This window comes from Triturus cristatus, chromosome 1_1, assembly GCF_964204655.1.
Source record: "Triturus cristatus chromosome 1_1, aTriCri1.1, whole genome shotgun sequence".
NCBI lineage: Eukaryota > Metazoa > Chordata > Amphibia > Caudata > Salamandridae > Triturus > Triturus cristatus.
The window spans coordinates 86,944,931-86,960,624 of record NC_140579.1 but is presented as its reverse complement, the minus strand read 5'-3'; the positions used below and the strand labels follow the sequence as shown (position 1 = coordinate 86,960,624).

The 15,694-nt window shown below is 47.2% G+C and overlaps 1 protein-coding gene across 5 annotated transcripts in view; it reads right to left on the bottom strand.

Moving 5' to 3' along the window:
• Positions 1–15,268, bottom strand: part of LOC146869552 (G protein-coupled receptor 4-like) — a 31,467-nt gene extending 16,199 nt beyond the window's left edge. The window contains exon 1 of one of the 5 annotated variants that reach the window (XM_085654267.1): positions 15,082–15,268. The gene's annotated coding sequence lies outside the window, so the exon portion shown is untranslated. Of the gene's footprint in view, positions 1–13,845; positions 13,982–15,081 lie in introns of those variants that run through there. The other 4 variants (XM_085654257.1, XM_085654235.1, XM_085654228.1 and 1 more) reach the window with 4 other exon arrangements.
• Positions 15,269–15,694: the final 426 nt, after the last annotated feature.

Genomic DNA, 15,694 nt, shown 5'->3' with positions numbered 1-15,694 from the left:
GGTGACAGCGGACAGTTGTCTATTGGGTCAACACAAGTGTCCACAGAGGCAGAAAGTCCATTACAGATTTGCTGACATGACTATTCTACGGGCAAAACGTGCCATCACCATGCGATGGAAATCTGTTTCTCCTCCTACACCACTTCCCTGGCATGCAGAAATGATCCGTTGGGGCAGCGCAGGAAGTGCCACTATGAGACAAGAAGAATTTTGTCTACGTAAAATACCCATCTCTATGCAGTGGGATCAGAAGTTGAAAGCCCTGAAAGCTATAGACCCTTTGCCCACTCCAGCGTCTCAGGGAGCACCCACACCCCCCACATCCATACTAGCTAACTCGACCGAACCCTTATAATGCCATATCTTTCCCAATCTCTTAATACCTAGGAGCATATAAATGTATATTACTAGTACAACTGTATGGTTTTTAAGCGAGAGAATATAACCGGTCATGATTGTGATTACATAGGAATCCAGAGAACCGGGGGGAGGGGGAGGGGTATTTTTCAGTTTAAGGAATACTAGCCTATAGTTCATTGCATAAGCACGAGTTTCTATAATATGTGGTTGTTTATCCACAAATGTAATCCTAATTTACTATACTTACTACTCCGTTGTACTGTACAACGTTATAATGCAGTTTTGCTCATATAAACGCTTACAGCCTGGTTGTATTATCCTATCACAAGAACTCCGGTTCCACAGTATGTTTTTATTCACAGCAGTGTATCTCATATGCTATAAGAAATTAATAAACTCAATAAAATTGTAGTTAAAAAAAAAAAAAAAAGGGGCCGAATAAGAGTCTGGCAATTCTCAGACCGCCAGACTAGTGTTGGGGGGGTGGTGGTGGTGGTCTTGCCACCACCACATTAAAACCCTAGTGGTGGTGCTGCCTTGGGACTGCTGACACCACCAGGGAACCACGATTCCCAGGCAGTGGCGTGGTGGTCCAGATGCATCTATATACTTGGTGGGATCGCCGTGGTCCCGCCAAGCATATTAGTAGTTTCCTCTCTGCCAGAGTTTTCATGGAGGTTCTGTTTCAATGAAACACCCGCATGGAGAGAAAACCAAGGGGGCCCTAAAGGACCCCCTTGTGCATCATGCCCTGTAGATGCCCACAGGGTGGCACAGAAGGTCCAGCACAGCGTGGACTTTTCAGTCCATGCCGTGCTGGAACTGTTTTTGACGTTCCCATGGCGGTGCCTAGTTTATAGGCACCGCCATGGGCACACCAAAGGAATCGTCCACTAATGACTAAAAAAGTCATTATACGGCGGGCGGTTCTCATGCGGGTTTGGAGGTGCGGCGGCAGAGCGGTCCCACCTCAGCACCATCAAACCCGTAATTGGCCCCCAAGAGGCACTGAACGGGTGCTTTAGCTCATACTGTCCAGTAATCTCCCCAATATCATTTGAATCTCTAAACTCAAAGTGGTTTACTGCTTTAAGCCCTTGTATGACCTTTCACGTCCATATTTGCTTAAATAACTTGTTGTTTCAATGTTTATGTCTTTCTGTGGATGCCACCCTCACATGCATGGTGTGTGTGTGTGTGTGTGTGTGTGTGTGTGTGTGTGTGTACGCGCTTTCGTAACCTGGTGCCACTATTTGAATAACGGAGCCGCCGTGAGGGAAATGGCATACTGGTGTCATTTTGCCCTGAACTCTGTATCCTTGCCGTGAGAGGAACGGCCGCAACTGGACCCCACTTCCCAGACTCCCTAGCTCCGGGCGCCTGCGTAGTTGTCATCAGGCAGCGCCCGGGCTCTACATAAGGGACGCCAACGAACCGCAGCGCGGGACGCGCTTTCTAAACCTGGTGCCACTATTTGAATAACCGGAGCCGCCGTGAGGGAAACGGCGTACTGGTGTCATTTTGCCCTGAACTCTGTATCCTTGCCGTGAGGGGAACGGCCACAACTGGACTCCACTTCCCAGACTCCCTAGCTCCGGGCGCCTGCATAGTTGTCATCAGGCAGCGCCCGGGCTCTACATAAGGGACGCCAACGAACCGCCGCGCGGGACGCGCACGGGCCGCGCCCGGACAAAGCCCGGGCCAAGGGCAGGCCCGTCCTAGCCCGTCAGAGCCAGGAAGAGGCAGGGCAGGGCCTGTCCACTAAGCTGTTGGGTGTGGCAGAGCGCTGTGTTTCAGAGAAGGTGGGCGGCGTAGCAATTGCATCATTGATGAACTTATTGTTTATTTTTTTTTTTATGTTGTAATTGTCAGCTGCGTATCGCCTTAGGTTCTTGTGTCGCCACAGAGGAAGGTGGGCTGTTTTTGTGTAGGGTGGATATTGGTTTTGCTTTAACATGACTAAAAGAAGGGCTGTTGATAAGGTGGGGGGGACATTAGACGATTATTTAATTAGGGCTGAGTCTGCACTGAATCTTGAGATCCAAGCCGTGGAACGTAGACTCTCTTTAGATCCCGCTTCTTCTTCACTACCATGCGCCCAGATACAGAAAGACCCACTCGCTTCTGGTAATCCCAATATAGTTGTTGGCACCACTACCCCCCCAATGCTTATTTCTCCAGATTCGGGGTCATTGGATACTTCCCAGGCTTGTGTTAGTACCCAGAGTCCTCCTAGGGTTACAACAAGAGGGAGGTTGGCTCATAACAGCAAACAAAAAAGAGGTTTCTAGCAAAAATAGGAGAGGCCAAGGGATTAGTAAGCTATCTGTTGTGACGCTCCAACCCGAGCCTAGTGGGACCTCCGTAAAAGGGAAGTGTCCTGATTGTAAAACCAATTCCTTGTCTCAGGTTGCGATCCAACCTCTCCTGGATTCGCCTATTTGTTAGTCTTAAAGACCATTTAGCTTGCCTCTTAGAACCCGTCCTTCATAAACTGGATCTTATGGCCGGAAGGTTGGATACGCTAGAAGCCAGACTCCTTGGCGATAAGATCTCTGTAATAGGGCCTCCCTTACAGTCAAACGGGGTGATGTCTGTCGGTGTGACCAACGAGGTTTGTAATGCTAGACCACCTAAGTCTGTGGGGGTCTTGCCAGCTATTCCTCCTATAGGGGAAGAGAAGGGTTATGACCCAGGTTTGGAAGTGGTTACTGCTAGGGGCAACAACTATTGTGACAAGCAAAGTCGCCCTCCCCTGGGTAATAGGGTTGGTAATGAGGAGGTGGGAGCAGGGGTTTTTATTACTCTTCCCAACTTACACCTCCCTCCGCAAGCCTCCCCCTACTCCATAGTCTTGGCTACTGTTCCACCCCTCTTGGAAGGAACCTACGAACATTGGTCAAACCTTAAGAATAAATCCCTGCATTACTTGGGTACTAAAATAGGGAATAGTAAGGCCTTGTTCGATGATTTTAAAATGGTTAGGCGCATTAACTGGATTGGCCAGTCTTACAAGTCCCTTCCTGGGGATTGTGTGGTGTTGAGCTTTAGGTCCCCGGCACTGGTCGAATATATATTGGAAGCCGCTTCTCACCAACCTCCAACATTTAACTCGATTAAAATTCTCCCACTAGGCTTTTTTTATAAGCCAGGGTGTATTCAATCTATGGGGGATAATCGTGCTTTTTCGAGCTTTCCAGTAAGGTGTAATCAGCCCATAGTGACCTCCAATCGCTTGGATATCCTCTCAACATTGGAGGACAATGATTGACGTAGGGCTAGCTTTGCTTGTCCCCTACTGACAGATCCTGGGGTTTCGGGTCTCTCTTGTCATCAGAGCCCGGATACTACTATGTTACTACCTCCTAGTGTTACTCCTTGCACGTCTAACCCCTCTGTTTCTATACAGCCCTTTTCTGTTAAATTGATTGACCCCCTGGTTGTGCCAGGTCAGGTGGTGGAAATTGGCCTTGTTAAATCGCCCCTGAAGTTTGGTTCATGGAATATTGCAGGGTTGGGATCCAGGCTAGACATTCCTGATTGGGCCACTTTTATTGACGATTTTGAGATATGGACATTCCAAGAGACCTGGGCAATGGTGCCCCATTTCCATATAGGTTTCTTGAATTTTTTTAAACCTGTTGTCAAGGGCCACAGGGGTAGACCGATGGGTGGATTAACCACTTGGGTCCGTCAATGTGAGGGTGTCTCTGTGGCAGAGGTCCCAATCGATAGTCCAGACATTTTGATCATCAGGGTCCAATCTCTCAATGGCCTTAATCTCCTTATAATAAACATTTATGTGAGGGGCCTCCCGGGAGGCAAATGTTCGCCCACTTGTCTCCTTTTGGAGGACTATTTAGGGCTCGAATCGAAATCCACCAATAAGATAGTGGCTGGAGACTTTAATGTCTGCTTTGAGCCCTTGGGTGTTGATAGTGGGGATCTTACAGAGATGAAGACTCTCTCTGGGGTGTTCCCCAGTTGGAGCTGGAACCTGTAAGAAAATGGACACAAGCGGCCCTGTTCATGAAAGGTTTATGTTTAAACCAGGGAATGAGAGCAGTTAATGGGCGAACAAAATCGGATAGGCTGGGGAGGATGACCATTGACAATGGCAGAACTGGGAGTCGAATCGACTATATTTTAGTCAATTTGGAGTTGTGGTCGCTTATTGATGATATGGTGGTAGCAAGTAGAGTAGAGAGTGACCACAACGCACTGGTCCTTTGTATTAATGATAATAGCTTTACTGACCCTCTTACTACTCCCGATGCCCGTACTTCTATGGATGTTATTCTTACAAACGATCTAAGAAGGGTGAGCTGGCCGAAAATCGCCACTTGTGAGGCTTCTCGGGCAGCTATCAGGAATTTGGTCAGCAATACCATGGCAACTCTCAACCAGTTGAAGTCCCAAGATCTGATTAAGGCTAACATACAGGATATTCACAACGTGCTCTTTACCGAACTTAAATCATTCTTTGTTAGAACTCCATCTTCTATCGGTAAAGGCAAAGAGTTGCGATCCTGCACTTGGTTTAACAAGGACTGCAGACTGGCCCAAAGTGCCTTGATACAGGCCATTAAATCCAGTTCTCCCACCACCATTCAAAAATGTAGAACTGCATATAAATCTGCCCAACCTAAGGCCAAGCAAAATTGGGATGAGTACCGCTGGAGGGACCTATATCAGGCTTGTCATGACCGTAATATGGTCCAATTCTGGCATCTTCTCAAATGGGGCAACTGCCCCTCGGATATCCAGCCCACCACTTATGTTGAGCCACAGCAGTGGGTTGCGTATTTCGAGGAGCAGTTCAAGGTTAGCGATAGGGTGGTTAATAATATTTGTCCATTTTATGTTGAAAACCCCTTGGAATTTTCCCCCTGTGAGGTTAAGTCTGTTTTAAAATGTATTAGGAGTGGTAAGGCCCCGGGCCCCGACTGCATCCCTGCTGATTTATTCATCCAAGAGCAAGATGTATGGATCCCGTACTTGACTGTGCTAGCAAACTTCCTTGCGGGTGGTGCTGCTGTCCCTGACTCATGGCTCGGGGCAGAGATATTGCCGATTTATAAGAAAGGCGATCGCTCTGCCCCGGCCAATTATCGACCAATTAGCCTTATTGACGCAGTACAAAAAAATATAGCCCGCCTTGTACTGGGTCGTATACAATCCTGGATGACTGACTAATGTGTTGTCCCCTCTTCAGGCGGGGTTTCGTTCACATATTGGGACCCTGGACCAAGCATTTAGGGCTGCACTCCTTTATTGGAAGGAGGTTTTTTTGGGGGTGGTAAGCTTTATGCGGCCTTCGTGGACCTACGGTCCGCGTTTGACCTTGTGCCGAGGGTCAAGTTATGGGAAGCACTTTTGGAGATGGGCATGCCCAAAGAATTGGTGTCCTTCCTGGTTACCATTCACGATAATACGTATGCCCGTGTTCGATGGGGCAAACCAGGGGAGGTGACGGACAGATTTAAAGTATCCAAAGGAGTTCGCCAAGGGTGTGTGCTTGCTCCCACTCTGTTCTCACTATTCATTAATAGGGTTATAAACTATTTCTCCAACCATCCAACTGATGCTCCCTCTTTGGCTGGAATGAAGATTCCCCTACTCATGTTCGCAGACGATACTCTTCTGATTTCGAAGACGAGACAGGGCTTGCAGTTAGCCCAGTCTCGCTTCGAGGTTTTTTGTCGCGAACATGAGTTGGAAATTAATGTTGGGAAGACCAAGTTCATGGTTTTTCGAGCCCCAGGCGCATTAATGTGCGGGTGCTTGGGTGGTGTCAGTTTGGATCAAACGGCTGTGTTTACTTATCTAGGGGTTACCTTTAGCGAGACTTGCAGCTGGTCAAACCAGCTGGATCTTCTCGCTCTTAAACATGCCCAATTAGGTGGAGCTTTGTTGAAAGAGCATAAACATTCTTTAACAAAACCAATAGCTCCCCTAATGAAGATTTATGGCTCCAAGATTCTTCCTGCCATTTTATATGGTGCTGAAATTTGGGGCTTTAGTAACCTGTCCAAATTGATGACTGCCCAGAACAAATTTCTCCGGTCAGCAATAGGGCTTCCGCAATCAACACCGCGTATTCCATTATTATATGACTTGGGAATCCAGCCTCTAGAGGACTTGGCAGGGTATAGACCCCTGGCGTTTTGGCGACGCCTGTGGACTACTCCCGAATTATCTATCTATGCTAAAGCACTCTTGGAGGTCAAAGGGCTGGAGGGTTCGCATAGGATATCATGGTTGTCTGGTATTAAAACCCTGTTGACAGACCTAGGGATGGGTGACCTTTGGGCCAACCGAGACACTGCAGATTTCCCAACGAAAAATGTTTTAAGGGACGCTTATTGGTGTATGATTAAGAACAGGAGATTTGCCTCCCTTACGGGCACCTCCACGACTGCTACATTTTTCGCTCTTAAAGACGAGTCTGTTTATGAAGGTTACTGGGACACCATTATGAAACATCTTGATCGTAAACTGTACCATCAGTTTAGAGTGGGCGCCCTACCACTGCGAGGTCTCACTAAAAGCTGGAGTCCTCGTGGTAGTGATAAGTGCCCCTTTTGTGTGGATATGATCGAATCTATGGATCATTTTCTTTTTTGCTGTCCATCCTACCTTCTTCCTCGACGTGTTTGGCTTCGTCCCGTCTGCAGATTAATGAGCACCCGTTCTGCACAGGTTGCCAGTAGAATTTTGAAAACAGACACATCAAAACCTGTTGTAATAGGTGTTGCCAAATTCATTAGTTGGGCGTGGATTCTTAGGGCACGGAAACTTAATTCTTGATGTGTGTCCCACACGGTTTCAGTTGCTTTTAAACTAGCGCCATCACTATGGACTTTTAGGTTAGACTGGCGTGTGTTTTATTAAATTCTACTATGCTTAGTCATTATGTCTTAATCATTTGACTACTATGAAATATTTTACATGATTTTAATATTTTTATCTTGTACTGTAATATGATATTGTATTTTATATGAACTTTCTTTTTCTAATATGTATAGTATGTCTTTTATGATGTTAATCGAATAAAGACTTATTGACTGACTGACTATGTGCACACGCATCCCCCTCTGTCAGGCAATGTCATTATAAGACCCAGAGAACACAGATCCTCAAATGCAAATCTGCTGAGGCCTCTTCCCTTTAGACTAAAAAGCCTGGAACTAACTGCCAACCTACCTCCGTTTCATTGATGCAGAAGAAACATTAAAAACATATATAAAGACCTTGCTCTTCCTTGCCTCAGATGCACTCGGCCACGCCCTTATTTAAAATGATCCATCTAGGTTTACGTTGGGGTTCACAGTGTCCCATAGCATAGCGCCAATTACGAGGGACAGTGCTCTTTAGAATGCAACATTCATTCAAAGTGAATTGCATATAAACTTCATAGATATCAAATAAAATATATACATAACGTAATACAAAACAGTGTAGGGGGTTATAGCCTTTTTAGAGTGAGCTGCAAAATAGAGCTGTAAAATCTCTCCGCTGAATTACCCATTACACTCTGCATTTTGGTCCGATTTAGAAGGTAACAAACCAACGGGGACATTTTGAATTTTCCCAGTTTTAGTTACTCTTGCTGTTGGCCTGAGTATTGGCTAATGGGACAGTTTGGGCAGTGTCCTTCCTGCAGAGCTAAACATGAGAGCCACCGACTGAACTCACTATTGGCTTACTAGGACACAAACCTAAGAAGGTCTCTCTGCCCCTCACTCCCAGTGAATTTGGAGCTTTAACTTTCATAGAAACTGGGCTGTTGGTTGGTTCAGCTAAATTTGCTCTAAATTAAATTCTTCAACTTAATTATGGCCCCGCGATGGAAACCATGACGGACAGGATAGAGCGATGGCTGAAATTACCTCCGACAATGGCGGGGAGAGTCGCCCTAATTAAAATGGTGGTTGTACTGCAATTGTTATATTTATTTCAAAACATTCCGATACCCTTAAGACTTTTTTCGCCACTCTTCGAACACACTTAATACGGTTAGTATGGAGGGGGGGGGGGGAACAGGCCAGGGTCAGCTGGAAAGTTAGGACACAACCTTATGAAAGAGGTGGGTTTGGTATTCCCAATTTCCGAATTCACTATTTGGTTGCCCAATGCAGTTTCTCTAGACACTGGTTCCAAGCCGACTCTCGTACACCTTATGTTCGCCCAGAAGCGTCCCTTTCTTACCCTACTCCATGGTCTGCTCTGCTGCCAGTGGGTCTAGCTAGGGACCTACAAGATCTTCAAACGCTGTCAACGACTAGCTGGGCCTTGAAGCAATTGTCCCGGACAACCGGGATGCAGCTTCTTTATTCTTCCTTGCTCCCACTATCTGGGAACCTCCTGGTCAGTATTACCTGGGAGAGAGCGGTACAGCGCACTTTGTCTAAATATTATTTGGCTACATTTGGCGATCTGTTCCCGGATGGCCACATATACAGATATTCGCTTTAGAGATGCCACCTTCATGGATCAATTCACGCTTTGCAGATTGCAAAGAGCCCTTAGATCACGGTCACCTCGTTATCCTATAGAGCCCCCGGACTTCCCACCACTGACGTTTCTTATTAAGGACACTGAAGGGGGGCACTTAATGTCCAAAATGTACAAATCCACAATTGCACTACTCCCACCCAGGGACGACAAGACACGTTCGGAGTGGGAAACAGACTTAGGACCACCTAAAACCGACAGAATCTGGGGTTACTGCTACGAACAAACGCGCAAAGTCTCCTTCAATCACAAACATAAAATATTGCATTTTAAGTACATTAGACGGGCATATATTACACCAGTCAGAGTGCACCACATGGACCCCACACACACACACACCTGCCCTAAGTGCAACTCCCAGATGGCTCATTTTGCACACATGACTTGGACATGTGGGGAGATAGCTAAATTCTGGATAGAGGTGTTTAACGATTTATCTCAAATGGTAGAAATCCCCGTCCCACCCTCACCATTAATGGCTTTATTGGGATATGTAAAGACCCTCCCAAGATCTGTATGCCTCTCCTGTGCACTAGCGCTGCTGCTGCTGGCAAAAAGAGAAGTAGCGTTGAAATGGGGAAGCCAGTACTTGCCAAAGGTGAAGGATTGGTTAGCATGTCATATTGTAATACGAACAGTGAGGTGTATGCACAGCTGCGACCCCCGAGGTCACGGCCTTTAGACATATGGCAACCATACAAATACTTACTGGCACTAACCTCTGTGGGCTTGCAGACAGATCTTGACCTACCAGAGGAAAGCCCCTAGAGGAGATGTGAAGGGACTAGTCGAGGTGCAGGGAAGGTTGGGCCAGACATCAGATGTGGTTTCTCTAAAAACTGCATAATGCATCAATTGTAATGTATGTATGTGAATCGACTAACACTACCATGCTGGTTTCCTTTTGTGGTCTGTTTCCCAGAGTCAGAGGGGCACTCAGATGAGAAACCTGAAAACAGCGCACACTGCAAGTGGCAGCCTGATCTAGCCAGGCAGCGGGGAACAGGCAGAGTCCTAAAGTGTGCCCAACTCCTGCTTGTAAACAAGATAGATGTGCTCCACTGAGGAGCCCGGCTGCACAGTGAGAGAAGGAATAACGGGGCATATGTACAAGGAAATGTTGGGGTGCAAAGCTGCACCAAATTTGGCAGCACCGCGCTCTGATATTTCCAAACGCAGGGATGCATTGTATTTACAACAACACAGTGCACCCCTGTGTTTTCCCTAGTGCAGGCGCTAAAATTAGCTGCACCAACGCAAGCACCCTTGCACCATAGTGCAAGGGTGCCTGTGTTGCAGGGAATGATTGTTTATGTGCAGGAATGTGTCCCTTCCTGCACATGATGAATGAATAATGGTGATTTGTTACTTGTACGCGTGCTGCAGAATGCAGCACACATAGAAGTAACAAATAGTCCTTATTTAATGATGGTTTATGTGCAGGAAAGGACACCTTCCTGCACATAAACAATCCTTATGACATTTTGCTCTTTCGCTCATAGAAAAAAGCAAAAACGAGGAGAAACAAAAGTATTTCTCCTCGTTTCGCCATTCTAACGCCTGCTTTTGCATGCCGTTAATTTGACACATCCCTGTAAATCTGGGGCAGCGTCAAAAAGCAACGGGTGTTGCGATGGAGCACCCGCAGCAACACCCATTGCACGCCCCTTTCACGCAAAGTGATGCGTGTAAAAGGCCATACTTACAAGGCAGCGTTAAGCCACGAAAAGTGGCTTACCGCTGCTTTGTAAATATGGAGAAGGGCATAGCGGCACCAGAACATCGCTGAAAGTGACATTCTGGTGGCGCTATTCCCGGAAATGATTCTGGAGATGCCCACCCTTGTGTCCTGACAACGGTAATTACTTGAAGGGTGTGTGGATGGGTGGGAGCAGGAGTGAGGAGGAGGCTAACCAAGGAGAGGAAGGGAGAGGTGTCCAGGAGGACTGCGCCCTCAATGAAGAGCCTGCACAGCAGGGGCGTAATATAGGGTCCCACATCCCCACTCATGCCTTACACTTGTGAGGCTGAACAGGATATACCCGAGTAGGTCAGCGGCATGCCCGAAATGTAAGAGTCAAGATACCTCAATGGGCTATTTGGAGGCAATAGTGACCAGATTACGGCTTGTGTCGGCCACTGGTATAGAGACCTCTAACAAACACTGGCTTCTAGAAAGAACCCCTAAACCCAAGAAGAAAAAATGCAATATAGGTTTGCGGTGTTGGGGTTGCTCCTGGCCAAATGGAGGATTGCAAGACATTGGTAGTCCCTCAAGCGACTCACAATTCAAGCCTGGGAGAGGGATTTGTTGGAGTGGTGAAGAATAAAGGAAGAATGTTACAGCGCATCACTATTCGAAGTATGGAACAATGTGGCCAACGCACTAACTCAACATCTGCAGAATGACGTCATCACCGATGATCAGGAGAAACTCCCCGCAGAGGGAGAAAGGAACTCAGGTCCTGAAGATAACTAACAGATATGGAGATGCGGCGAAGATGGCAGACCCAGAACAGGCCGAGGATGGCATTTTTGGTGGGATGATGGGAGGTTTAATTGAATGAACTGTGATCGATGCAGATGTTCATGCATATATGAGGGACATGGGGGGAGCATAGGGGCTAATCGCAATGATCAGATTAGGATTCCATATATGTTGTATGTTTGCAATCGAACGCCAGTCCATGCACATGTTCATGAAAAAGGCAAATGATGTATAAAGAAGTTTTTAAAAAGTTAGAATGAGCCCGTATGGGATGAGGAGCACAACGCGGAAGCTCTTGAACGGAACGTTTGCCACCATCGGGGGTGGAATGCGTGTTTCTCTTTCCAGCTTGGCTTTTTGTGACAGAGGACACGTTTGCTCATTGATACGTGTACGTAGGGTGACCAACCGTCTGTAAATTTCACGGACAGTCCGTAATTTCGGCCGTCTGTCCGTTGTCCGTGAAGGATTCTTTAACGGACGCCATTTGTCTGTAATTTTAACCGGGCAGCGGTCGCACCACCCTAAAGCCGGCACAGCTTCCACCCACCTCCCTTCTTGACTCCGATGCTGCTGAGGTTGGTGTAACAGACTCGATGCTGCTGAGGTCGTGTGTAACAGACTCCGATGCAGTACCAAAGCTCAGATACCCAGCAGCATTGGAGAGGCACAGCGGGATGGCCACCCTCACACCTTCCGCCCTTGATGAGCTGTTAAGAGGGGCTTGAAGGTGACAGAGGGAGGGGCTGCAGCTTCAGGATCAGGGGCATCTATTCAGATGCAAACAGCCCTGAATGCGTCATGTCTCTGCAATTTAGAGGGGCCTCACACATTCCCTTTCTGCCCAGGGCCCCAAACACCCTAGAACCGGCCCTGATTACACCGAGGCAGCACGGGGTTCTCTTCACAGAGCTTAATTTCGGTCACTAAATTGTAAGCAAACCTCGGTTCTTCAAACATGCAGTCTATAATGTAATAAAACAAAGAAATGGCACAATCGCACCCACACTGATTAACAAAGTATGGAGGACAATCAGTTAAATCAGTTCTCTTGGAGTATCTCCTTTAAGTACTGTACATCACAGTGGGGGATGGCAAAACTAACATTTTGGAAAGAGAGCCTGTCTTCTCCTTGTCTTGTCCAGGAGGGGGTGAGGAGCCCTACCCCACCCTGGAAGAGACCAAGATGATACTAGAACACTTTATGCCCACCCCTGTGCCCACCCTGGTGGATCCTCTTCCCCCTCCTGTGATGGCTCCTGCCGCCCCCCCAGTGATGGCTCCTGTCGCCCCGCCTGTGATGGCTCCTGCCCCCCCCTCCCTGTGATGGCTCCTGACCCCCCTCTGTGGTGGATCCTGTCCCAGTCCTGGAATGGCTCCTGCAGCGAGGGTGAAGTTCTTGATGGGCCTCTTCTCAAAAAGGCTCAGCTCAAAATTAATATGAAAAGGTGGGAGTGTGAGTAAGTGAAGGGATGGGTGGATGCCTGGAGGAATTAGTGAAAGGGTGAATGGATGAATGAAAGATTGAATAGATGGATAATGAGAGAATATGGATGGATTGATGAGTGAGTAGAAGGATGGATGAGAGAAAATGTAAATAGCTGGATGTATGAGTCGGTAGCTGGATGGGTAAAACGGTGGATGGATGAGTGAAAGGATGGATGAGTGAAAAGGTGGATGATGATGAGTGAGTGGATGGACGAGTGAAATGATGGATGGATTGATAAGTGCAAGGGTGAATGGATGGACGGATGAATGAAAGGGTGGATGTAAGGATGGATGAGTGAGTGAAAGGGAGGGTAGGTGGACAAAAGGATGAATAGATGAGTGAAGGAGTGAAAGGATAAATGGATGAGAGAAAGGATGGATGAGTGACAGGGTCAATGGATGGATTCATGAGTGGATGAGTAGATGGGTGGGTGGATGGAAGGAAGGAAGGATGGCTAAGTGAAAGGGTCGATGGAGAGAGAAAGGGAGGATGGATGACTGAAAGGGTGGATGGGTGGAAGGATGAGTGACTGGGTGGATGGATGAGTAAGTGAAAGGATGGCTGGATGGGTGAAAGGCTAAATGGCTGGATGGATGAGTGAATGGATGGGTAGAAGAGTGAATGGATGGGTAGAAGAGTGGATGGATGGGTAGAAGAGTGGATGGATGGGTAGAAGAGTGGATGGATGAGTGTACAGATGGATAGGGTGAAAGGCTGGATGGATGAGTGAAAGGATGGATGAAGGGATGGATGAGTGAAATGATAGATGGAAGGATACCTGATGGATAGGTTTGCAAATGGTTGAATATGTTTGAATATGGCTGGGCTTACTTATATACTATTGCGCGACCTCCTCTGATGTGTCTGTAAAACTTACCTATTGTCCTGAAATTTTGTGCTGAATTTTGACCTCCTGTCCTGAATTTGTGTCCTGAATTTTTACCCTTTGTCCTGAATTTTTACACTCACCGTCCTGAATTTTTACACTCACCGTCCTGAATTTGCACCAATGCCGGTTGGTCACCCTACGTGTACGTCGGAGTCTGTGCAGCCACGTTTTGAGCCTCCGACACCTTGCGAGGAGGCCCTTCTCTGTTCCGCTGCTGGCCGATTCCACCCAATCCCCGCTATTTTTTCCACCCCGTCCCCACGCCCACTCCCGGCCTTCTCCGTGACGGTTGTAAATGAAGGTGAACTCCGCACCGCTTCCTTCCTGTGCTCATTTATGTCTGGGTTGTCTGCCTTCGTTTGCGGCCTGAAAATAGATAGCTCGGGCCGCGATCGAAGCAAATTATAAAGGGGACGATTACCTCTGCACGTACACAGAGAATGTGACAAACTCCTGCAGACAAACGCATGCGTGGTGAGAGTATGGCCCACGGGAGCGCGCGCACACACACACACGTGCAAAACTAATACCGAAAAACGGAGAATGCGAGGGGTGATGGTCTATATAACCTCGTACCGAATATCCCCTCATCCATCCACCCAGCCAAAGAGGGGCGGGGCTCTGCCGCCCCGCAACCAGGCATGCGATGCCCAATGGACTAAAACGGTTCTGCTTCCCCCACGCCTCCCCATCGCATGTCTCAGTCCAGGCTCCTGCACACACAGCTCTTCAGCTCGTGTATTTACTGCTATTGTTTCGCCGGGAGTACTCCCATCTTTGATAAGGGCTGATAGACCGGTCTTGGGGATACGAGTTTGAAAGGGATCTTTCACTCCATGGTTCCTGGAAGTAGAGGGTTTTAAGACCCGGGACTCTGTCTCATCAGGGGCGAACGTTAATATTTCGTGTTGGAGGGGAGTGAGCCCTATCCTATATAATAAGTAGTTATCTTTGTTGTACTTTCGCTAGCCAGTTTCTTCCCGTTGCACCGCATAGATTCTGCCTCCTCAATTCCATTGTTAATTGCGGCTCAGGTGCAGTTCTCTGCTGCGGTTTTCTTTGCATGTCCGATCTTTGGTATTTTATTCTTCCCTGCGTCTGTCTGTAGCCTTTCTCTTGCCCATTTGCGAGAGGGGATAAAGGGTATTCTTTGTTGGTTAATTTTAATGCACTCTAGATTAATTCAACTTTTATTCAAGATTTGGTATAATATGCAAACCTAAAGAAAGGACAGCTCCAAAACGGTAAAAAAAATAAAAAAGAAGAAATATATTATCCCAAAAGTGGAGGAGTGAAAACGGGCGGTTCGGGCAGTCACTTTTACAAGACGAGTTTTACCTCCAATGGTACAAACATAGGTTTTTTTAGATTGAAGCCCAACTCCATCCAATTGTGCAATGGCTCGCGATACACAGGGTTTTAAGTAAGTTCCAGTATCAAGATGTCCACCTACTTATGTCCATGGGAGCCACGGTCAGTGCGGTTCCCAAAAAAAAAAAGCCAAGGGGGGTGACCCCTGCCCTGCCTCTTCCTGTCCCGCACCGCAGGGGCAGCGCTTTATGCATGATGGACACGCCCCCCCCCCCAATCGTCAGCGGCAGGTGCACCCTGGGACAGGAAGTCTTACCAGGGTGGATGGAGAAGGTGAATCAGCCCCCCGCAGGAGCAAATAACACCAGAGCGTCAACTTGTTCAGATAAAAATGGGAACGTAGCTGGTATGTGAATAGCAATTTATGAACAATCCTCAATATGCCTTTTTTTTATTAAAAAAATTCTATCACAATTCTGTTAGCTTTAATAATAATTTAGGAATTATGTTTATTGTTTGGAAATCATTTTGATGCAATATATGCGGAACACTGGAATTATACAGCAGGAAAGCCAAATTACGCGGTAGTGTTGAGTTAAGATCCGCAGATTTACAGCAGATGATGGATTATGTGGCAAAT